General features: G+C 48.4%; 1 protein-coding gene across 4 annotated transcripts in view; it reads left to right on the top strand.

Annotated features, from left to right (window-relative positions):
• The window catches only part of Slc39a14 (solute carrier family 39 member 14), a 46,627-nt gene that overhangs the window by 4,490 nt on the left and 17,148 nt on the right, over positions 1 to 24,989 (top strand). For 2 of the 4 annotated variants that reach the window (XM_041669129.1, XM_041669137.1), the window contains exon 2: positions 16,123 to 16,198. The gene's annotated coding sequence lies outside the window, so the exon portion shown is untranslated. Of the gene's footprint in view, positions 1 to 11,723; positions 11,794 to 15,632; positions 15,702 to 16,122; positions 16,199 to 24,989 lie in introns of those variants that run through there. The other 2 variants (XM_041669155.1, XM_041669146.1) reach the window with 2 other exon arrangements.

Below are 24,989 nucleotides of genomic sequence, written 5' to 3'. Positions count from 1 at the left end.
GTAATTTTCACTCTATAATCGTGTAGTTCAGAGATCAGAACCGTCAAGAGTGAACGAATTCATCATCCCGTTCCCCCACCCTGCCTTCTTAAAGTGAATGATCTTGGCCAGTGTTTGGGACATTGCCTGCCACCGTCCTAGCGGCTGTTATTAGTACCTCACCGTTGATTCAGCCCTGTGTGCTTACACTCTCTGTTACAGCCGTGTAGTTCCATGGTAACAGTGCTGTCCTCTTCTACATCTGTGTTAAACCCCCGGTTGTCATCATTTTTCCAGTACATACTGGGCTGCAAGGAATACCTTTGCAGCCAGGCGGTGGTGGCGCACGCCTTTAATCCCAGCACTCGGGAGGCAGAGGCAGGCGGATCTCTGTGAGTTCGAGGCCAGCCTGGTCTACAAGAGCTAGTGCCAGGACAGGCTCCAAAGCTATAGAGAAACCCTGTCTCTAAAAAACAAAAAACAACAACAAGAAAAAAAGGAATACCTTTGCACACAAGTGGCACTTCCTAAGCATGTCAGTATAGAATAAGTTTTGTGAAGTGGATGTCCTACGCAAGTGGTTAAATACAGCCTATGCAAAAGGTTAGTAGATAGAGCTGTTAACACTCATTTGAAAAGTGACATTTACAAACTGTATTTAGAATCCTATTTCTTTTAGGTAATGCCTAATTTAAATTTGTAATTCTTTATTTTTACTTCTGTAACTGGTGTAGGTTATTCATTTTCATAGTTTAAAAAATTTAATTTTAGCCTGGCGGTGGTGATGCATGTCTTTAATCCCAGCATTTGGGAGACTGAGGCAGGCAGATCTCTGTGAGTTCGAGGGCAGCCTGGTCTACAGAGCGAGTTTTGGGATAGCTAGGACTCTTACACAGAGAAACCCTGTCTCAAGAAAACAAAATGAAAGAAAAATTAATTTGATGTGTATGAATGGTTTTCCTGCACGGATGTCTGTGTGCCACTTTCATGCAGTGTTCACAGAGACCAGAAGAGGGCGCAGGATTTCCCCTTGACCTGGAGTTACACACCACTATGTATTGGGCATTTCCCATTACACTTCATTTTATTTACTTTTTTGGAATTTTTTTTTTAATTTATGCGTGTGCTTGTGGAGGTGAAGGTGGAGGCCAGAGGAGGTGTCAGATCTCCTGAAGACGGAGTTACGGGTCTTTTCGTTTCCTTCTGAGACAGGGCCTTATGCCTTAAACTCCTACATAGTCCAGCTGGTCTTGAATTTACAGTGATCCTTCCGAATGCTGGGAATACAAGGTGAGCCACCATACCCAGCTGTTATTTTAAACTTTTGCTATTGACTTTAGATGTACTAAAGAGTTGTAGGAATAGATTTCCTTTCCCGGGGCTTCATTTACCAAGAGCAGGAAATCAAATATTGACACAGCATTTATAGACCGTAAGCCTTTTTAATATGCAACAGTGCCTACACTACTATCTTTTTTCTGTGGTCAGGGTCTGATGTGCCGCCCACATCACACCGAGTTGTTCAGTCTCTGACTTAGGTTCCCTGATCTTTCCTAGACTGTACTGAATGCTGATGTTGCTGTTTAGAGTTTCATAATGAGCATTCAGTGTGTATGTGTGTGTTGCTACAGTGTGTCCAAGGGGACAGGGATGTCAGGGGACAACTTTAGGGTTGTTCTTTCCACCTGTGCAGGCAAGGTCTTTTTTGTTTTGTTTTGTTGCTGCCCATGTTGCATACTCCAGGCTAGCTGTCCTGCAAGCTTCTGGGTGGTCCCCCATCTCTGTCTCCCATTTTACCGCAGGAGTGCTAGGATTACAGATGCGTGCCCTCACACACTCACCAGGTATCGGGGATTTTTTTTTTTTATGGGGGTTCTGGACTTGAACTCCAGATGTGAGGCTTGCAGGCTAATGTTCTTACTTGAGTGATCTTTTTTTGCCCTCCAGTGAGTTATCATGACTCGGTCCCAGGATAGGGACCATCATGCATCTAGGTTCTCCTTTACCTCCCTAGGAAGGACAGAGGAGAGGTGGCATGGAGCCTGGTCAGATCTTCCCAAGGAAAGACCTTCTGCTCTGTGGGCATCCTGGGCTGAGGCCCAGGACACGGGCTGGTACCATGCCCACACAGAGCCCTTGCTGCTGAGCCCAGATCAGGTTAAATTGGTGGGTGCTACAGCTCACTTAGTAAAGTTCCTGCCTTCCCCGTCACTGCAGGCAATCCTGTTTCTCCCGGTACTGTCGCCTGCTGGTTGTAGCATCCCACTGTGGATCTTGTCTGTGGTCACAGTGTTCACCTCTCTCCCGCTGCATTTCTTAGTTGAGATTCTGCTGAAAGGAGGAACTGACCCTCCTCTTGGGTTAGCTTGTCTTCTATGGTCAGGATCTCCTGGGCTTTATTTATGACTCACCCTTCCCGTTCCCTCCTGCCTTTTGTGGTATTGTCAGCTTAACCCAGGCCTCATCTGTGCGAGGCCAGTGCTCTCTGAGGAGCTGTGTCTATCCCTGCCCCCGCAGTGGCCGTCTTAATTAAGAGCTTCCTTGTCATCTTGTCACCTTTTGTGCCCCTTTCTCCCCCTCCCCCAGCAATTTTTTAATGTCACAGAATAATCCTCGTTCATCTTCTCATTTCCCTCTTCAGCCCTCGAATCAACCGCTTCTCCAGAGAAGTAGAGAGATGAAAAAGTCTGTTTGTTAGAAGTGTTGTTAGTCACTACTGGGGTTATCTTTGTTTCTGAACCCTTTTAGCAGAAAAGATGGGCAGTGTATGATACTGAGCTATCCTCTGTGTGTGTTGTATGATTTAGAAAATCTTTTTTATTTATTTTTTTGGTTTTTCAAGATAGCGTTTCTCTGTGTCCTGGAACTAGCTCTTGTAGACCAGGCTGACCTCTGCCTCCAAGTGCTGGGATTCAAGGTGTGCACTGCCACCACCACTGGGCTGATTTAGAAAATCTTGAGCAGGGTCTCCTATGGCCAAGGCTGCCATTAACTTGCTCTGTATTTGAGGATGACCTTGAACTTCTGCTCTTGCTGGGAATACAGGCAGCTGGTTTCCTCAGGCCTGGGCTTTAACCCAAGGCTCCATGTGTGCTGCGTGAACTACGTCCCAGCTCCTCTGTATTTTCTGACCCTCTTATTTCAGCCTAGCGCCATAAATTCTCTTTAGTTTTGAAGTCTTTCCCCTGTTTGTAACTTTCTTCTTCAACAGTGCAAAGCTGTCCGCCCTTGTCAGGCTGGTGGGTCGTAGGTTGTCTGCTGATTGTGCTCCTGTTCCTGACACTGACCTAAGCTCATCCTTCTGTGCACTTTGCATTTGACTGCAGTAACCTTCCTGATGATAAAATCTGGAGGTAGAAGTCAGTGTCCCTGCCTAACACGGACATGCCTACCTACAGTGGCATCAGGACAGAGTGAATGCCGCCGACACCCTCCCTTCTGACTGCCCGCCCCTGCCCTCACACCTCTGCACTCCTCTTCCTGCCACCCCTCCCTCTCTCCCCTCCTCCATCCATCCCTTCGTCCGTCCTTCCTTCCGAAGCTCAAGGACCATTTTATTAGGGCTTGAGAGAAAACCGGACAGCTGAGCTACAGAACTTTTACCTGCTGAAAGGAAGGGGATGAAGAAGAGGAAGAAGCTCGCGTCTTCAGCCATTTCAGCTATGGAGATTTACAAACAGCTGTGGGACACCTTTCGGGAGGATCTTCAGAAAAAAACAGCCTGACTTTTTAGGCCAAGTTTGCCTAGATTTTGGCTGGTATCCAAAGAAGAGCTAGAAAATAGAAAAGGAATGCACACACACACACACACACACACACTTTTGAGTTCTAACTCAGAAAAGTGGACAGGCTTAGGCATAAAGATAGTAAGCAACTGCCACATGTGTCTTTAAAATTTTTTCTTTTTACATTGATTGACTGTGTGTGCTTAGGCACACACCTGTGCAGAGAGAGGTCAGAGAACAACTGGCCAGAACCGGTTCTCGCCTTCCCTTCCGGGTTCTGAAGTTGGAACTCAGGTCATCAGGCTTGGAGCCAACGCTCTTACCTGCAGCACCATCTCCCCAGTCCCCATCTGTCTTTTGAGATGGGGGGTCTCTGTTTAACCCAGGCTGGTCTCAGACCCAGAGATCTTACTGCCTCAGTGTCCCCAGTGCTGGGTTTGTAGGCATGTGACACTTGCCTGGCTTCGCGTCTGTCCTAAGCAACAGTCTTGTTAACAGCTTCAAAATTTATCTCACAGAACATACTGTTAAAAGGGCGGAATAGCCACTTGGGTGAGAGCATAACAGCCATAGTCAGGTCCCCTACCCCTCTGTTCCTGTGGCCCTGTGCTTAACATTGTCGGTAGGATGGGCTATCCTGTGCTTAACATTGTCGGTAGGATGGGCTATCCTGTGCTTAACATTGTCGGTAGGATGGGCTAATGGAAGTTCCAGAATAGGGAGGGGCTCAGAGACCTGCTGCAGCTTGGGTCTGCCATCATAACTCTAGGATATGGAAGTGTGTGGTGTTGTCTGTGAAAACAGACAAGCATGGTAGTGCCATCCAGATAGGTCTTAAAACAGCCCCCTGTTTTGTGATTACCCATCTCTGTTGGCCAGTTTAGGCAATTGATCAATTGGCTTCTTTGCTGAGGGTCCTACAGAGCTAAAATTGAGGAGCCAACCATAGTTCTTTTCCAGAAGGCTGGCTTTCAAGGTTGGGAAGAAGTCAGCCCCTCATAGATAGATGTAGGATGGATTCTCCTCCTGGCTACTCGCCAGAGATCACTTTCAGTTCCTAAATTCGCCCCCTCCCCCCATTTTCTTCTATCTCTTATTTTTGTTTCTGTTTTGAGACAGGTTCTCAGGTATCATAGGCTGACCTCAAACCTTGAATTTCTGATCCTCCTGCTTTCACCCCTGCTTTGGAGATTGAAGCCACAGTTTTGTTTATCTTAGGCAAACACTCTACCGATGGAGGTACATGCCCTGCTCTTTCTCTCCCTTTTTACTTTTGGGGCAGGGTTTCCTGTAGCCCAGTCTGTCCTCGAACTCACTATGTGGCCGAGGATGACTTTGAACTCCTGATTCTCCTAACTCCACTTCCCGCACACTGGCGAATACATCCACCACTCTTGCTTCCTAGGTGTCCGCCTCCAGTCAAGTGTGGATGGGATGCTGCTCCAGCAGCTCTTGGAAGAGTCCTCCTGCCCTTTCCAATTTCTGCGGGGCAGGGGGACTGTGGGTGGGGGCGTTTGGTGTTTCCTAGCTTATGGCCACACTATCCCAGCCTGTGTTTCCGTCCTCCATACAGCCTCCCCAAATTCTACGCGTATCTGTCTTCCCCCATCTCCTCTCTGAGGAGACAAGTCATTAGATTTAGGGCCCATCCAGATATCACAATAGTGTCCTCTTTTTTTTTTTTTTTTTGAATTTTTGAGACAGGGTTTCTCCGTAGCTTTTTGGTTCCTGTCCTGGAACTAGCTCTTGTAGACCAGGTTGGCCTCGAACTCACAGAGATCCGCCTGCCTCTGCCTCCCGAGTGCTGGGATTAAAGGCGTGCACCACCACCGCCCAGCTAATAGTGTCCTCTTAAGATCCTGGCCTGACCTCATCAACAGAGCCCTCCCCACTCAGAGCACGTTCTGAGGTTTCAGATAGAGGTGTTTTGGGGGTACCGTTTGTCTTAGAATGCAAGGAGATAGGCTTTGTAAAGAGGAGGGAGGAGTATACTTCTGTTCCGCCCTGAAGCAGAATGCTGGCCTGGATGCTCTGGCTCAGAGCCCAGCCCTAGGCCCCCTGCCTCCTGGGTCTGAAGACCTGGCCTTGTGGATCAGATGCTCTGCAGTACCAGCGGCTATAGAGTGCAGGGTGTCCCTGAAGAAAGAGCAGGGCTGGCGCTGAGGGGCCTCTTGAGTGCTCTAGCTCCAAAATCTACCTCCAAGCCTTCTTTGTTTCTCTGGTCCACTTCATTCTGTCTCTAACATTTTTGGGTGGTTTCTGTATAGCAGGCACTATATCTCCCTTTTCTCAGCTGCCCTGAGGGAGGGGCTGTTACGACCTTTGCTTTTCTCTATGAGGTAACTAAGTCCCATTGGCTTGTGTCTTCCTTTAGATCCTTAAGGCTGATAATGTAGAATCAGGACTCAGGCAGAGGTCTGTGTGGCTCAGACCACTCTTAAGTCTTCTTTTTACTAAGCATTATTTTATATGTATATGCTTGACGGGGACACATACGTGGAGACCAGAGATCATTTGCCATTTACCCATTGATGTGGGCACCAGGCATTGAACCCAGGTCGCCTAGTTTGGGTCGCAAGCCCTTGTACCCATTGAGCCATCTCGCTGGCCCAGCGCCTGCTAACTCTTAACCTTTGTATATATGTTATTACACAGATTACTTTCATGGTAACAAACCTTGCTGTTGTACCCTGAGACTGCTTGTCTTTGGCACATTGTGACTTGTCTGTTTGTTTGGGTTGGTGCTGCGGATTCAATCTAGGGCCTTAATAAGCAAGCAAGACCTTATGTCATATCTCAAAATAAAACTTAAAAGGCTGTGGTGGTACACGCCTTTAATCCCATAGGCAGGTGGATCTCTGTGAGTTTGAGGCCAACCTGGCTTACATAGTGAGTTCCAGGACAGCCAAAGAAAAAAAAGAAAAAAAAAGTTGAGGAGCTGACCAGACGGCTCGGTGGGTAAACACACTGGACATCAGACCTGATGGCTTGAGTTTGGTCCCCAGGACCCTAATTCTCAGGCCCTGAACTCCACGTTGAGCTTTAGAAAGGAGATAAACTGTACTCTAGCAATATTGGTGTAACCAACTATTTATTAAGAAAAAAAAATTAGATTCTCTTTAGAGGCTGAAGTTTTTACATGCAAGAAACTCAAGTGCACATGTCTATAAATTACGTAGTAGGAAGGTCTTGTGGCTGTTCTTTATTTCTTTTCTTGAGTCGTCTCTCTGTAGCCCTGGTTGGCCCGGAACTTGCTGTGCTGCCGTGCAGACTAGATAGAGTAGCCCCGACTTGGTGGCCTTCCCGCTTTCTGCTCCCCAGGACTGAGGTTACAGGTGTATGCCACTCTGCCTAGCTTGGGGAATGTTCTTTTAATTGTGCTAGAAAAAGCAGAAACTTTAGGAGAAATTGTATTATTTATTTATTTTATTTATTTTTGGTTTTTCGAGACAGGGTTTCTCTGTGGTTTTTGAGCCTGTCCTGGAACTAGCTCTTGTAGACCAGGCTGGTCTCGAACTCACAGAGATCCGCCTTCCTCTGCCTCCCAAGTGCTGGGATTAAAGGCGTGCGCCACCACCGCCCGGCGAGAAATTGTATTTTGACCTCTGTTTGATTATTGTGTCTCCAGGAGCTTGAAAGATGGCCTCGTGATTAGAAGCACTGGCTGCTCCTGTACAGGACCCGGGTTTGATTCCCAGCACACATGGTGGCTGGGAACTGCGTGCAGCTCCTGTTCCAAGGGCCGCAGTACCCTCCATGGGCTGCTGCATGCATGTAGTGCACATGAACTCATACAAGCACACACATGTACATGAAAACAAATACATAAAAAGATAGACTATTATGCCGCCAATTCCAGTTGAGCAAAATTAACAAGGAAATAACTGGGAAAACATTTGAACATGTGACTAAAGGTTAATATACAATGAGATCTTTTTTTTTCCTGGAATAAGGGGTACATATTCTTTAAACATCAAGTCTGTGCGAGAGAGAGAGAGAGAGAGAGAGAGAGAGAGAGAGAGATAGGTGCACCCAAGTGAGAGAGAGAAAGAGAGAGAGAGAGAGATGCACCCAAGTGCCTGTAGAGGCTAGCAGAGGGTGCCAGATCCCATTCACCTGGAGTTACAGATAGTTGTGAGCCGCTCAACATGGGTGCTGGGAACTGAACACCAGTCCTCTGGGAAAGCAGGAAAAAACAAAAAACAAACAATGGGTCGTTCTCCAGTCTCAGCAATGAACTTAAGCACCAAGAAAAAGATGCTTGTATTTCAGCAAAACGAAGAAAGGGGAGTAGTAGTAGGCAGTTGGGAAAACAAAAGCATAACTGTTTGCAAACCTAAGAATGTTTGGCCATAACTGAGAGTCAAAAAATAAATAGAATGCAAGGCCAGTGAACGGATAGAGAGACACTTGCCTTTGATGTGATAACCCAAGCTGGATCTCTGGAACACACAGGGTGGAAGGAGAGCGAACGCTCCAGTTTGCACTGTGGTACATAGATCCACACACACATAGACGCAAAAATAAACGTCTGCAAACGACGCAAAGGGCTGCAAATAATGGCCCAGTGGTAGTGTGCTTGCCCCGCATTTGTGAGGCCACATGCCTGTCATCCCAGGAGGTGGAGGCAGGAGTCTCTATGAGACTTTTGAAGAAGTGCTACTTAACCCCTGATCCAGTATTTGTTTCTGGGCCTGATGGCACAGGCATGTAATCCCACTCCAGGCCACTTAAGGAGGCAGTGTCTTCAAAAATAAGAAGAGGTCTGGGAGCATAACATGGTGGTTAGTGCTTGCCTGGCATGCACAGACCATAGGTCCAATTCATGTTACCAAACTAAAATTTAATTATTTGTTAAGTGTGGCCTCTGCTAACTTGTTCTTGGATCGCACTCTCCTTTCCATCCACTCTGGTAAGACCCTTTTTTAGCTCCTATGGTTTGTGAACGAGTCTTGCTGGGGTGAGGCGTAGGGACTGCGGAATGGAGACCTGTTAGGGAGGGTGGCTGGCTGGCCCTAGCTAGCTGTGTGTTTCTTTGTTTTTGTTTTTGTTTTGTTTTGTTTTTTAACTGGAAACTCAAATTGTTCTGCCAGTCAGGAGAGCCCTGTCCTATGGATGCTTTCTCTGGCCTTTCCTGGAAGTTGGAGGGTCCCCTTGCCAGCCCAGAGAAACACTAGTTTTCTTGGAGAACAAAGTACAAAGCTTGGAATTTTAGTTGCAGCCTCGGTGGCCTCTGGGGAGGCTGGCTCTGTTCCCTGAGGATTGGTCTCATGCCCTGACATCCCTGGCCTATGGAACATCTCTAGCCTTTGGGTATCCCAGTGCCATTTCCCCAGTGTTGGAACACTTTGCATGTGGCAGGCTGGGCAAGTTCTCAGGATAACCAGGTCCCTGGGTGGTTTCCAGGGCAGCAAGCCATGACTATTCCCATCCCCTTTCCCAGAAAGGTGCAAAAAGTACAGTCACCCCACTCCCCCGGGCCCCGGGCAGCTGACCAAAATGCCCCATGGGACAGCCTGTCCAGCCCTGGGAACAAAGTCTCCGTGTTTCTCTTTTCTGCTCCTCCCTCTCTGACACCCTCTGACATCCAGCAGACCCATGACAGAGACCTTGACCACGGGTGAGCTGCCTTCTGTGTGTGGTATGTGAAGCTATGGCCTTGATTATCGTCCCCTCCCTCTTCTGGGCAGCCACTGTAGCCCCTCCCCCAGCAATGCCATGTAGCGTGCACATCTGAGGTGTGCTTAATGGTGACGAGACTCAGAGTTTCCATGAGCAGCTGAGGAATTCTAGAAACGGCCTGTGGGGCTCCTCTTATACGTCCTGTACCATGGGGAAAAGTAAAATGTTATTTTTGGTGAGATTATCAGGTGGCTGCCACTCTGGGCACTTGGTTCTCAGAGATGTGGGGAAGGGAGGGACTTACCTATCTTTTCCCCCATTTCCTATTTTGTTTTATTTTGTGTTGTTTTTCTTTTTTGGAGACAGGGTCTCACTACATAGCTCTGGTGTCCTGGAGCTCACTGTGTAGACCAGGCTGGCCTCGAACTCAGAGATCCACCTATCTCTGCCTCTTGAATGCTGGGATTAAAGGCACGAGCTGCTATGCCTGGCTCAACACAGTAGCTTTTAAAGCCCAGGAAAAGGTTAGACTTTCATTCAGTTTTGCTGAGAGAACATTACCTGGGTTAAAGCCAAGAACATTATGTGACCAGCCTGGTGAAATACCCCTTTGATTAAATTAATGTCTGCGTGTATTTGTCACACTGTTAAGAAGAGAGAACTCTGATGGTAGCCGGGTGGGTGCCCAGTGGAAGGCCAGGTCAGAGATCTTTCAAAAACAAACACCTCAACGTTTCTTCTCCAATTCCTCCTGCTCCTTGGCGTTACTATGAAAACTTAGTTGGGCTCTTGGCACCAGAAGTTTCCAGAGCAGTGTTCCAGACTCAGACAGGCTCTGCAGGTCTTCCTAGAAGGGGTCTCTTACAAACTGCACGGTCAGTGGGCACGTGTTAAAAGCTCCCTGTGTGCACTCACTCACATCCAGTTCCTTCCTGAGAAGCTCCTGGAGGTTTCCTACCTACCTTCTCAGGGGCCCTTGGGTTGTCTCCAGGGCTTTTGATGAATGGCGCTTCTATAATTAGTTTCTTTGTGTGTTGTCTGTGTGTGCGCATTATAGTGTGTATTTGCGTGCAGCTGTGTGGGAGGCCAGGGGACAACCTGGGATGTTGTTACCTAAGTGTTGCCCACACTTTTTTAAGAGAGGGTCTCTCTGTGTAGCAGCTCTGGCTGCCCTCGAATTCCTTTTGTAGACCAGGCTGGCCTTGAACTCACAGAGATCCACCTGCCTCTGCGTCCCAAGTGCCACCTCCACCACCTGGCTGATTTTATTTATTTTTAATTATGTGTATATGTGTGTATGTACATGGGAGTTTAGGTACCCACGGAGACCAGAAGAAGGTGCTAGACACCCTGGAGCTGGAGTGATGAGCAATTTTTAACTGCGCAATGTGGGTCCTGGGAGCAGAATTCTGTTCCTCTGCAAAGCAGTGTACACTCTTAACCACTGAGCCATTTCCAGCCTTTGGTCTTTCCTTCCTTTCCTTTCTTTCCCTTCCCTCTCTCCCTCCCTCTTTCTTTTCCTCCCTTCCACCCTCCCTCTCTAACTTCCTCCCTCCTTCCCTCTCTCCCTCCTTTTGTTTTTCAGAAAGGTTCTCAAGTAGTCTACCCTGCTGGTCAGTGGGCCTCGGGGACCCACCTTCCCCACCTCTGTAGCACACGCCCCCACATCCAGGCTCTTTCTACATTTGTTCTAGGTACTGAATTCAGGTTCTTATGCTTGCCAGGCCAGCATTTACCAACTAGGCTGTCTCTCCAGCACCTAGAACTGTTTTAATGCCTATTTCTTTCGTCTCTGTGTTTGAAAATGACCTAAACTGGAGCTCAGGTGAGTGTTGACTAGAAAGGGTAAGCTTTTAAGTCTGGCTAGAATGTTGATCCCTTTTTAATAGGCAAGCAGTTTGTGGGAGGTCGGGGAGGGGGTGGAAATCCGTGCATAAATAGCTCCCCTGCTCGGGAACTCAGTTCTGTACTCTATCGCCTGGAGATGGCAGTGTGTCAGCGGCTTTGCGCAAGTGGCCTCCATCTATAGCAAGTACTGATCTGTGGCTTCCTGTGAGATGAACCAGAACCTTGCTTGCTTTTGCTCTGGAATCCATCTGTGCTTGAACTTGACAGCTTCTCTGCAGAGTTCTGGTCAGGACGGGGGTGGGGGAGGGGGGCAGGATGGGACCAGAGTCATGGTTTCCTTTGCCCCCCTTCAACACAGGGAGCTTCTAGAAGATGCTACTGTGCAGATTCTCTTGTTCCTCGTGACCTCACCCAGTGCTTCCACGGTGAAGTCTAAACTTCCTGTGGTGCCTAGGGAGGGTGAGGTTATGCCAGAGTATAGAAGCCTTTTCCTTTATATGCAAGTACTCAGTGAAGGTCCTGCCAGCCTCCTGGACGACTGTTAAGAAACAGCCACGGCAGTTAACCTAAAATGTAAGCCTGTCATTCTCAGCGCCATGACCTTGAGACAAAGAGGAAGGTGAGAAGGGGTCTGGCTGGGGAGAGGCGGTGCTGGGGAACACCAGAATGGAGTAGAGACAGAATTTCTGCAGGACCCCCTCATTCCTCCTCACCTTCTGGATGGGGCAAGCATGCACCTGTAGCCTTCTGATGGCTTCATCAGGCTTTTGAGTCCAGAGGGGTTGGCCTAGAAGGTGCAGGGGTGAGGTGGGTGGTGGGTTGTGTGATATTCTTCATGTACATTTGCACACCAGAAGAGGGCACCAAATCTCGTTATGGATGGTTGAGAGCCACCATGTGGGTGCTGGGAATTGAACTCAGGACCTCTGGAAGAGCAGCCAGTGCTGGTAACCTCTGAGCCATCTGTCCAGCCTCGTGTGTGATGTTCTGGTTGGAGACCAGAGCCCAGGAAAGAATAGCAGCAGCTGAAGGTGGAAGGCAGGATGGAGCCAGAGGAGTGCAGGGGCTTATGAGACAAAGCCAGGCAGGGACGTCAGGAAGGAGGGTCCAAGCGGCTAGAGTGAGGGTCAGTAGGCTGGGTTGGTTTCTGTTTGGTGCCTGGGATCTTAGGAAGCAGGATGCTTTGGTTTGTGGTCCCACAGAGAGGAGGAAGCAGAGGATGTGGAAAAGCCTTACGTTTAGTAATCAGTGACTGCCTGGCTATGACCTTGGCCAGAGAGTATGCTATGTAAGAGATTGGGTAAGTGGGAGAAGATTTAGGATTTGGGACTGACATTTCTGTCTCTCTCTGCTGCCTTCTTCCCAGTTTGGAAATAACCATTTTTCTTTACTTTCTTCAGTAACCCTATCTCATGAGTGCAGAGTATCCAGGTGCTGAGCGGCAAGCAGTGGCCAATCAGGAAGGGCTGGATATTGGGTGGAAAGGGCCATGTGGTCCTTTTTATTGCCCCTTTGGTTTTCATGGAAGTGGAGTGGCAAACCTTAGGCTGTAGAGTCCAGGAACTTTGCCAGAGAGCCTGAAGGAAAACCCACATTTCTGGGCTAAGCGAGTTTCCGGTTTACCTGGAGGTGCTGAGAATTTGCCCTTCCAGCAGGTTCTCAGGTGAAGATCATACACTTAAAAACACACACTTCCTTCAGCTAATGATGGGATGCCAGGCTATTTCACCTATGGAGACTGGCCAGCTAGAGCCTTTGAGGAGGACGTGGGCTTGAGCTAGCTTGCAAGTCTGGAGGGGCTTGGGGAAGGGGTGCTGGGGCAGGTAGTCTTAGCCATTTACCAAGCGGTACTAACAAAGGCCCTCGGGGTGTGCAGTAAGCAGAGCCAGAGTGCATGCTTCTTAAATTGCCTACCTGCTGCAGCAGGAGGGTTGAGCTGACTTGTCTTAGCCTGAATTTTGGGGTGGTCTCTTTTCTAATTCCACTTGCAGAATTATGAGCTCTGAATAATAGCCCGGTTGGCTGAGTCTGAAGCCAACACAAAGAACTTTTGCCCTTCAGACCAAACTGGTTCTGTTTTGACCTGACCGCTCTGTGAGAGCCCATTGTTGAATCTCCTGCTCCCCTTCTGCCTACCTTCTGCCCACTCTCCATGATGCAGCCGGGCAGATATATTAAAAGCATATGAATACCAGGCCTAGTAGCTCATGCCCATGCTCCCAGCTCTTTGATGGTTGAGGCAGGAGGGTCGCCAGGGGTTCCTAGGTGACATAGTGAGCTCCAAGCCAACCTGGGCTACAGTGTGAGGGTGCAGATAAGCAAGGCAAACAAAAGCAGGTGCTGCGGTGTAGCTGAGTGGCAGGACGCTCGCCTAGTGTGCCCGGGACTCTGAGTTTGATTCCCACACAACTCAACCAGATGTTCTCTTGAATCCTTCAAGGCCTGTATTTATAGCCCTTAATCCTCTCCCCTATGTGACCTGTGGTGTATCTAGCCACGATGGATTTCAAATTCTAGCTGCTCCATCTTCACTGAGTCCCTAAGTATGGCTACAGCTTCATGAACTGTTCTACCGCCCCTCTCCAGCTTTCTTTCACAAGTTCTGGGGTGCTGCACTTTCCTTTAGGGGAGCCTTCTGACACCAGATGACTTCTGTTATAAATGTATAAAAATACACATTCATGGCCTGGGAGCGTAGTTCATTGGTAGAGTGCTAACTAACATGCAGAAAGCTCTGGGTTAGGGCCTTAGCATTGCCTATGAAAACAAAGCCAGACTACTAAGATAGTCTGTGCTAAAATTCCCTGTGTGACTCAGACTCTGCCAGTTAGATGTGCTCATCACATGTGTAACGGTTTTGTGGGAAGAGGCTGAGCTTTCCCTTCCATGGGCCAGGCTCGAGGACATCTGTGTCACTGGAATGGTGCCCTGGCAGGGATGTCTTAATGCCATAACTATCAGATGCCTGAGTAGCAGTCCCTTTGCAGCGTAGCTCAGCAACACGATCTCGGGAGTAGGCCTGGGAGCTCAGCCGAGAGCCCGTGTCTTCATCTCTTCTGATGAGTCTCCAGGCCGTTTCATAGCCTGGGTGGAATCCGTTGGCTCAGTTTGGCCAGGGAACCTTTGAGCTGCCTGCTGTCCTTGGTTTTGCTGTACTGCTAAGTTTCTTGTCCAGGGTTTATTTACCTTCCCCGCTGTGTGAGGGAAGGTACCTGCTGTCCTTTGCATCCCAGGGACTCACAGAATCCTTGGTCATAGACAGGAAGTGACCGTTTCTTGAATGAATGAACTTCGTTGTCCTTGCTTTTGATTTCTTTATTAATGGAGACAATCTAACGTAGCCCAGGCTTGCTATGTAGCTGAAGCTGGGCTCGAACTCCTTATTTTTCTTCTCTTTTGGGAGCTGTTGTGGGCTGGGCCAGAACTGTTTTAGATTTGATAAGCACAAGCTGGCTTCTAGTTTACTTATCGTAATTGAAGTACCCATTGTGATGGTGCCTACCCGCATGTTAAGTAACAGGCCTGCTAGGGTTACATAGCAAAACCCATTCTGAAAAATAAAAGACAAACATTTGTACATTTGTGCTTGTGTGTGTGTGTGTAGCGAGTTTACGATAAGAGAATGACTTAGGGGAAGGAACAGTAGATGGTCCTAACAGCTGACTTCACATGATCTGTGGGGACATCTAGGGCTGTAGAATGTCTGTAGACAGGGGTGTTGGGCTATAGAGGCCTTGTAGACATTGGTAAGACGGGAGGTTAAACTTCTCATCTTTGATCAGAAGTTCTCTGCGTCTAGCTCTTGTGTGCCCAGCACCATGCTAGGCTCATGTTGACAAAGAGGTACTAGACTTTGCCTTCAAGAAACAAAAATCTAGTTAAGCAGGCTTGTTGGAAGACCAAGAAATATAGTGTCCAAAATAGTTGGAGAGCTAAGAGTGGTTTGTGACCCCCTGGAAGGAGAGGTAATCGAGATGCTTGGGAGAAAAAGCATTTATGATTTAATTACTAGGTGTTGCTTTTTATTTGACCCTGATCAGCAAGCCAGAAGCCTTTGCTTAAGCAGGTGCCGGAAGTGAGATGTGGGCCAGCGCCACGGTACTGAGGCTGCATGTAGGACACCGTGGTCTGGCAAACAGGGAACAGCAGGCCACGCTTTTGCAATCGGTGTCTGGGAATTGTTGATGGATAGGTGATGGAAATAGGAGCAGCTCTCGCCCAGGCTTTGGCGGGAAGCACTGGCCGGCTCCCCTGGGCCCCTTCCTTCTCTTCCCCTGCCTGAAGAAATTTTGGAAGTTCTGGCTTTTCCCCGTGGCCCCTGAGCCCTGACGTGTGCTTTTCCCTCCCCCTTCCTGGCTCCAGCACTGGGTTTGGCTGCCATTAAACTCATTCCGGGCTCAGCTCAGGGCTAAATAAACCTTCCTGTTCTAGTCCATCTAGCTGCCCCAGGTCTTGATCACCGGTCTCTGGCCATATAACTTCTCTGCTGTGCTGACACACAAGGGGAGATCAGCAGATCTTTGTGTGGTGAGCTCCAGGCTACTGGTTCTGATTCTGGTCTCTGCTTCTGGGTTACCATTGACCTTTTTTTTTTTTTTTAATATTCTTCCATCCTTCCCCTTTTAGCAACCTTAAGTTTCTTGGGATGAATGGGTGGGCCCCTGGGCCTCTTGTGCTATGTGGAAGTCTCCCACCCTGGGTGGCCTTAGGCATACCATAGCTGGAGGCTCAGGCCCTGGAACAGGAATCTGGAACTGTAAAGTGGTTGGGTGGGAGGGAATGGAAGGGAGGCCACTGAATGCCTGGACCCAGGTGAGTAAAGCTGTGTGTTACGTGGAGAAAGGAAGCTCGCCGTGGGTGTGCACGCCCTCTGGACCGGGCTCATTCAGTGAGCGGACAGGGACCCAGACAGGTCAGTTTAACCTCTCTTTTTACTTCTGTTTCACAGGATCTTCTGTTGCCTAGGCTACTCTTGTATTCGAAGTAATCCTCCTGCTTCAGTTTGCTGACAGCTGGGATTGCAGGTATGTATTATCTCAGTCGTTACCAATTCTTTCCCTTTCCTCCTTTGTGTGTGTGAGTATGTGGTACGTGGGAGGGGGGTCAAGCCTAGGACATTTTTAGCCTTTTGCAGGGGAGTCTGTTTGGGGGGGAAGTGGAGGTGAGACAGGATCTCTTGTAGCCTAAGCTAGCCTCCATATAGGATATGATTAAGGCTGGCCCCTAAACCCCCGACCTTCATGCCTCTGCCTTCTAAATGCTTGGAATTCCAGGCATGTACCACTTCACCTGTGTCTTAAGACAGGGCCCCGCTGAGTTGTTTAGGCTGTCTTTGAACTTACGCTGTAGCCAAGCACTGTTTGAACTTAACATCCTCCTGCCTCAGATCCCTTGAGTAGCTGGTATCACAGGTCTACACCACCACAATTTTCCTTGATGCTCTCTGAACTCCAGAGACAGTGTTTACCTGAACATAGGGCTTTAAGGCTGCTGCTTGGGCTGAGGTGGTAGCCTGTTGGTGGGGAGAACATTTGCCTGTCATATGTGTGGCCCTCCGCTCCATAAAGGGGAAATGGGAAAAAGAATAATTACTAGCTAATTTGGATACTGAAACTTACAAGGGTGACTGTATCTTTGTAGTTTGGCCCTAAATATGGAGGCTATTATAGTCGAATGGTCATAGAAGAACCTTGTAACCAGGTGTCAGTGGTTGTTTCTGTAGGGTTCTAGGCTTTATGCTGTACTTGGAAGGGAGTTTGGGCTGGGATGTAGCTCTGTTGGCAGAGTGCTTGCTGAGTATGCTCAAGGCTCTAGGTGTGATCCCTAGTACTACATAAATCCATGTGGCTCTGAGAAGCCCAGCATTCAGGAGGCAGAGGCAGGAACATCAGGAGTTCGAGGTCAGCCTCAGCCACACATCAAATTGAGGCCTATTAGACTGCATGAGACCCTGTTTCAAAGGAAGGGAAGAGAAGTCAGCTTTTGCTTCCCGATGATGCCCCTGTCTTTTTCTTACATCGCTGCATCCCCACATCAATGGGCTGAAGCAGAACAAAGCAAAACCAAATCGACTCCAGGCCTCAGGAAATCCGTTCTCTTGCTGGCCTGTGGTGGTGCAGGCTTTTCACCCAGCACTCGGAGGCACAGGTAGAACAGATCTTTGCGAGTTGAAGACCCGCCTGTCCGTCTTCATAAGTGAGCTCCAGGACAGCCACAGCTATGTAGAAAGGAACTGTCTCCAACAAACAGAAAAGAGTATACATCATCAGCATTCCAGGCATGTTCATACATAAATGGATATTGAAAAGTAGACATAAATACTCCCATGGAAAAGCTTTGACTGCTTCAGAAGAAAAAGAAACTGCAGTCAACGAAAGGGAATTATTAAGTTTTAGAGAAATATGTTACTTGCAAGAGACACTTTTCTCTCTCAGCAGAGTTAATTGCTTGTGAGTCATCTATAATTGCTTGTTTTCATGTTAGACAGTACCTAGTGACTCTTGCTCTATTTCAAATCTTATACTGTCCCCATATCCTTTCCCCCACACCCTGACGGCCCTAATTACATTATTGGATTGTCTTTTTTTTTTTAAGGATTTCTTCTGCTCCTAGTTTCTGCTTTTGTAAGCATGCTCTCTTTTTTAAAAATATAATTTTATTATTGTGTGTGTACGCAAATGTGCGCCACAGCTCATTTGTGGAGGTCAGAGGGCAGCTTTTCCCTTCTGCCTTGTTTTGGGGTGGGGTCTCCTGGGTCTGCATATTGGATGTTCCAGCCTGTGAGCTGCTGGGTGGCTCTCCTGTCTCGGCCTCTCTTTGGTGCGTGAGTGCAGCAATTACAGTGGGCCCCACTATAGTCAACTTCTCTCAAACATTTTTTCTAACGATTTATTTTTATTTCATGTGTATGAGTGTTTTGACTGTGTGTATGTGTACCATGGGGGGCCTGTGGGAGCCTGAGGATGGCACAGATCCCAGGATCTGGAACTGGAGTTACAGACGGTTGTGAGCCTCCATGTGAGTGCTGGCACTGGAATCCAGGTCCTCTGCAAGAATAACAAGCGCCCTTAACTAAAGCTATCTCTCCAGCCCCAACGATCAACTTTTTTACGTCTGTTCTGGGGTTGAACTCAGGTCTTCACACCAGGCTTGGGGGGCAGCGCTTTTGTTGACTCACTTGCTCCCTGAACTCCTTTATTTCCTTCTTTGCATCCCCTAACTCACTGTGTGTGTGGTGTGTGTGTGTGTGTGTGTGTGTGTGTGTGAGAGAGAGAGAGAGAGAGAGAGAGAGAGAGAGAGAGAGAGACTCAGACTGGCTTCAAACTCACTATGTAGCTAAGGCTAGCCCTGAGCTCCTGCTCTTCCTGCTTCTACTTCTACTTCCTGTGTGGGAGGGGATTAGAGGTGTGCATCCCTGAGCTTTTCTGTCAGAATAGTGCAGACATTGCTGGTTGTCTTCATGTCAGGCATGGTGGTATACATTTATACAAGGTGGTGTATATTATCTATACACGTGGTATAGTCATCTATACAGGTGGTATACGTCATCTACACAGGTGGTATACGTCATCTACACAGATGGTGTACGTCATCTATACATGTGGTGTACGTCATCTGTACAGGTGGTGTATGTGCATCATTTATACAGGTGGTGTACGTCATCTACACAGGTGGTATACGTCATCTACACAGGTGGTGTACGTCATCTATACAGATGGTGTACGTCATCTACACACGTGGTGTACGTCATCTGTACAGGTGGTATACATCATCTGTACAGGTGGTATTCGTCATATATACAGGTGGGGTAGTCATCTACACAGGTGGTATACGTCATCTACACAGGTGGTGTATGTCATCTACACAGGTGGTGTATGCCATCTACACAGGTGGTGTACGTCATCTACACAGGTGGTGTACGTCATCTATACACGTGGTGTACGTCATCTATACACGTGGTGTATGTCATCTGTACAGGTGGTATACATCATCTGTATAGGTGGTATACGTCATATATACAGGTGGGGTAGTCATCTACACAGGTGGTGTACGTCATCTACACAGGTGGTGTAGTCATCTATACAGGTGGTGTACGTCATCTATACACGTGGTGTAGTCATCTATATAGGTGGTGTACTTCATCTATACAGGTGGTATACATCATCTACACAGGTGGTATATGTTATCTGTACAGGTTGTGTACGTCTATACAGGTGGTGTAGATCTATACTCCTGCTCTTAGGAGGCAAGTCAGGAGGACCATGGATTTCAGATCTGCCTGGGCTACCTCCCAAGACTTCCCTTTGCCCCACTTCAATTTAAAGGTTTATTCTATGTGGATGTGTGTTTGCCTGTGTGAATTTATGTGCATTATGTGTGTGCAAGAGTGTGTGGAGGCCAGAGAGGGTGTTGGGTTTTTTGGAACTGTGTTATAGATGATATGGATGCCTCCGTGGCTGAGATCATAAGCCCCTACCTCCATATCTCTGCCTTTTTCATGAGTGCTGGGGACAGAGTTATCTCTCCGGGCCCTGTATTATGATTTGGGTTTTTTTGTGTGTGTGTGTTATTTTATTTTGCTTTTTTTTTTTTTTTTAAGATAAAGTTTAACTATTGAGACCAGTGAGACCAGGCTGACCCAGAACTCATGGCTCTCCTGCCTCAGTCTCTCTCGCAAGTGCTGCTGTCTGGTGGACTCACAGTTATAGCAAAGGGCAGAACTGTCTTCCTTGAATTGTGTGGTGCTGTTTGCTTGGCTCTGCCTGTGTTTGCCTGATGTTCTGTTCTTTCTTCCCACCAGGTGTGGCTGATTTGTTTCCCACTTCCCCAGGCACACAGAGGGTGTTCGGGTCTGCTCTCTGGGTCTGGAGGATGAAGTGAGGCAGGGGGGTGGGTCTGTCCTCTGCGCTGGGGTTTTAAGAACGTTCCCTGTAGTGTAGACACGGTTCAGTCTGCTATTTTGGTAGAGTACCTCCCATTTCTTTTGGAAGGGGAAGATGGAGTCTCCTGGAACTGGCAGGTATCCCCAAGCCGGTGTGTGTTGGAGCCCTTCTGCCGGAGAGACATGACTATCCACGTCTCAGTTTCTTCTCCCCATAGCCCTCCAGGAACTTCCCCATAACCCTCCATTGGAAAGGACAAAAAAAAAAAAAAATGGTGGTGGTTTGTCTCTTGCCGGGTTTGGGGACCTTAGTGAGAAATGGCCTAGTTTTGCTCAACATTTAGGTTTTCACAGTTGGGGTGCAGTTGAAGAGCGGTGTGCTTTCTAGTCAGAGTTAAGACAACTGGGAGGTCATCTAGTGAACACTCGGGAGTGTAGTGAAGCTGGTTGTCAGGAGGTCACTCTGGCAGCCATCTTAGAACCAACCAGTTCTGGCTAGCCCACCTGAAATGGAACTTCTGGCCCTCCAGGCATCCAGTCCTCAGAGATAAACAAGATTAGAGGAGGTTGAAATTCAGCTTGGTCACCTAGGAAGTGCTCCATGTGACCTGGGAGGGGAAGGGTCATAAGTACACCTCCGTGGCCTCAGAAACACTCTTGCCTTGGCCAAGATTGTATTGGACCCTGTCGCTGTGTCTCTGTGTTTATGGCTGTGCTCCCGGGAGTCTGGGTGCAGGGTAGTGGATCTCCTGGCCAGCTGGTGAGATCAGGGAAGGGAGACTTGGCCACCCAGGTTCCTTCAGGTTTCTACTCTCTCCTCCTCTGTGGTCAGCTTCTTGACTGAGCATTGTGGCAAGTTACCATCTAGTTACCTCGAAGAAAAATTAAGTGCTTTCCTTCTCTTGCTTAAGTCAAGAAAAAACAGAACCTAGTGAATATCATAGTAGTGCGCCAACAGACCAGGCAGAACCGCCATCTGAAGGTAGGTGCTTCTGGACCTAACAAGGGGGTGACAGTCAGCAGGATTCCAGTTTAGGAGCCTGAGGATGGCAGGGAAGCATCACATTGCTCCAGGATTCTAGGATGCAGTCACGTCGACTTCCCTTACTTATTTTGTTCCCCTGAGGCTGAGCTCTGGTGCTTGGAGCTGACCTGAGGCTGTAGGATAACTCACTTCGACCCTGAGCCCAGTAGTCAGAGGGGGAGGAACTCTTTAGTGGGTAGGGCCTGGGCTGGGTGGCCACACACTGGAGCCTTCCCTCTGCCCCAGTCCTCCTAGTGCCTCTGGCTCCGCTCCCTAGACCACTGCAGTGACTCCTATTCGGCCAGGTGTGGGGCTGAGACCGCAGAGCGAGGGCCTCTGGTAAGAGCTGTGTGTGTTTTCTGTCTCTTTTATTTCCTCCAAGGTATCTGGATTTTGTAATTTACTTGCTTTTTGTCTTGTGGTGTATGTGCGTGCATGAGTGTGTGTGTGCATGCATGCACGAACGTGCTCTCGCACGCTCGCATCCCTACATAGCCCTGGCTGGCCTGGAATTCAGTTATATGGATCCAGTAGCAATCTCCTGCCTCTGCCTCCCAAGCGCTCAGATTACAAATGTGAGCCACCATGCCTGGCTAATTTCAAAGTCTTTTATAAACATTTCCCCCCTAAGAATAACTTAACAGTTAAGAAAGGGCAAACAGAAAGATACCCAGATCTCTGGAGCAGAAAGCGCCCTTCATGCGTACTAAACGGCCAGGGCCACTTGAGTCTGTAGGGCCCTCAGCAGTTCCTAGAATTCTGGACAAGGACTCCTAACTGCCCCGGTTGTACTGAGGCTTCCTTACTCTTGGTGAGATGAGCTCGAGGTGATAGAACTCTGCTCACTGGGTCTTCCTACCTGCAGGTACTGGCTTGCACCCCAGAGCCCTGGCAGTCTTGCCTGCAAAGCCCAAAGCAGTGCTTTCTAGAGAGGGAAGCAGCCATGCCAGCAGCGGTCGAGGGAAGAGCTTTCTGGGAGAAACACGGGCTTGGGTCCTGGCACAGCCGGAGGGGGCCAGTTCTCTAGCATTGCAGGCTGCACTCAAAGCCATAGGAAGGGATCAAGGGGCCACTAGGACACGAGAAAACCGATCCATCATAAATGCCAACCTCTGCCTGAATGCCCATCCGGGTGGAGCTGCCAAAGTAACATCACCCTGTGGCGCCCACTGTTGAAGGGCGTCTGTTTCCTTCTTAGTGTTTTAAGTCGCTGAAGGGAAACTTGAGAAAGGTGTTTGAGGTAGGAACAGTGCTCTAGGACTCTGCAGTGGGAGTCCTGTGAGACAGCCTGGCCTCGATAGCACCCTTGGCTGTCCCCAGCCTGGATCTAGGGTCCCCAGTGGGGCTGACAGAAATTGGCAGATCTCGGTGTGGAGGCCTGCAGAGTTAGTTCCCTGGTTCTCCATGGCATCCTGGGCATGCGCTGTCTTCATGCCGAGCCCACACTGGATGCCAGGGTTTGGATGTCATTCAGGCCTGACTTCAGTTCATGAAAAATTCAGTTCCTGACTTTGCTGCCTCCGGATCTCATTTGCTAGCCTCCAGATCCCAGCTTCCTTATCTGCTCCCTAGGGATGGATACCTTTCCCAGCGTCTTTGAAGGGAGCGGCTTGGAAAAGGCTAACTGCTCACCAGCTCTCCTTACCAGCTCTGCTTCGACCCCCGCCCCTCACACACCCAGCCCTCATGCTGACAGCGAAGAGAATAAAGAGCTCACAGCTAACTGACTGGATGGGCAACCTCCCCTCCTCCCTCCATTTTTCTTAAATGTTTTTTTTTAATTTTTATTTATTTATTATGTATACAACATTCTGTCTGTGTGTATGCCTGCAGGCCAGAAGAGGGCACCAGGCCTCATTACAGATGGTTGTGAGCCACCATGTGGTTGCTGGGAATTGAACTCAGGGCCTTTGGAAGAGCAGGCAATGCTCTTAACCTCTGAGCCATCTCTCCAGCCCATCCCTCCATTTTTCTTTGTTGAGAAAGGGGCTCTTATAGCCCAGGCTGGCCTTGAGCTCACTGTGTAGCTGAGGCTGGCCTTAACTCCTGGTCCTCCTACCGGGTCTCCCAAATCCTGGGAGTAGGGGCATGTGCCACCCTGCAGACAAAGCCCTTCTTTGAGCAGTGGGTTTTATTCTCATTTTTATCTAAGATCCACTCCTCAAAGCATAGATTAACCTGGTTGTCAGTGAATCCAGAGAACTGAGTTGCGGGCTGCCTTTTGTGCCCTTGTCTGGTCCTTCCAGATGTATGGCAAAAAGGATAGTCCACCGAAGAGCAACCCTCAAAAATTTCTTATTTAAGCCGGGCGGTGGTGGCGCACGCCTTTAATCCCAGCACTCGGGAGGCAGAGGCAGGCGGATCTCTGTGAGTTCGAGACCACCCTGGTCTACAGAGCTAGTTCCAGGACAGGCTCCAAAGCCACAGAGAAACCCTGTCTCGAAAAACCAAAAAAAAAAAAATAAATAAAAAAAAATTCTTATTTATTTTGTTACTTATTTCAGACAGGGTCTTACTTTATAACCCAGGCTGACCTGGAACTTGCTGTATAGCGTAGGCTGGCCTTGAGGTCAGAGAAATCTGTCTGCTTCTACCTCCTGACTGAAGAATGATTTTTTTGTTTTTGTTTTTGGTCCCCAGCTTTTGTGTCCCATCTGTGGGATCTAAAGCCAGAGTACCCTTAGGTGTGTTGAAGCTTGTGTGGCTGACAGGGATGCCAGAGTTGTGTGTCTTAGTTGAATGTAAACTCGATTGGTTACAGGGTCCCGTGACAGTTTCATTGGCAGGTTCGTGTCTGAGATGAAAGTAGAAGTTGGGAGAGCAATCTTGTCGTTGAGTGATTATAGCCAGAGTTTTGTTTTCTACCTGGTTAGTTTTTGTCTTTTCTTTCCTTTCATTCTCATTCTTCTTCTCTTTCTCTCCTTTTTGAGGCAGGGTCTCACTATTTGCGCCAACTGTCCTGGAACTCAGGATGTAGACCAGGCTGACCTCAAACTCACAGAGATCCGTTTACCTCCGCCCGCCTCCCAAGGGATTAAGGCAGGCGCAGCCACACCCGGCCTCTTTTCCAATGTTAGGGATTACATCCAGGGCCTTGTTCATAGGAGGCCCATATTCTGCGGCTGAGCTATAGCGCCAAGCCTTTTTTTAGGGGTTGCCCCTCTTTCTCCTTTTCCTTTTGCGTCACTATATAATATAGGTCAGTCTGAACTGGTAGAGCCAGATTTTGATATCTCAGTTCAGGTAGTTAGTGGCTAATAAAACACCTCACCATCACTTTGGTCCTTAAATTTTGGCGGTCATCCAGTGAGGTGGGTCCCGCCTTGACAGATGAGAAAAGGGAGGTAGGTGAGGCCAAGTGACTTGCTCAGTGCCTTTTCTCTTGTAGGTAACAGTGTGGAAATTCAAGCTGTGGCCCTGGTAATCTGCCCTGGATCGTTCTATGATGTTTCCGGTTAAGGGCTAACCCACCATCACATTGTGTATAATCAGCAGGGTCAGGGTTCAGGCAGCCCTGGTTCTTAGCCATCTCTGCTCCTTTGGACAGAGGTGGAGCAGCTGCTGCCGGATCCCCTCCCCAGGACGGAGATCATCCCAGTGATAGCATTCTACTGGGCTGGCATCGCCAGTGTTTGCTGATGTCACCAATTAAGTTAGAACTGTACTAAGGGAAGTAAATGATTAACAGGAAAATTATAACCAGCTCTCATTTGCCTTTTTTCCTTCTCAGTTTTTTTTAACTGTATGAAATAATTCTGCTTTAAAATTTGTTATTATAGCCAGACTGTGGTGGCATACACCTTTAGTCCCAGCACTCGGGAAGGAGGCAGAGGCAGGTGGATCTCTGAGTTTTAAGTGATATATATATATATATATATATATATATATATATATATATATATATGTATAA

This window comes from Microtus oregoni, unplaced genomic scaffold, assembly GCF_018167655.1.
Source record: "Microtus oregoni isolate MIOR12 unplaced genomic scaffold, Mior012 000001F_ref0000356, whole genome shotgun sequence".
NCBI classification, from domain to species: domain Eukaryota; kingdom Metazoa; phylum Chordata; class Mammalia; order Rodentia; family Cricetidae; genus Microtus; species Microtus oregoni.
Note: the sequence above shows the minus strand (reverse complement) of the source record. Positions and strands in the feature narration are given on the sequence as shown.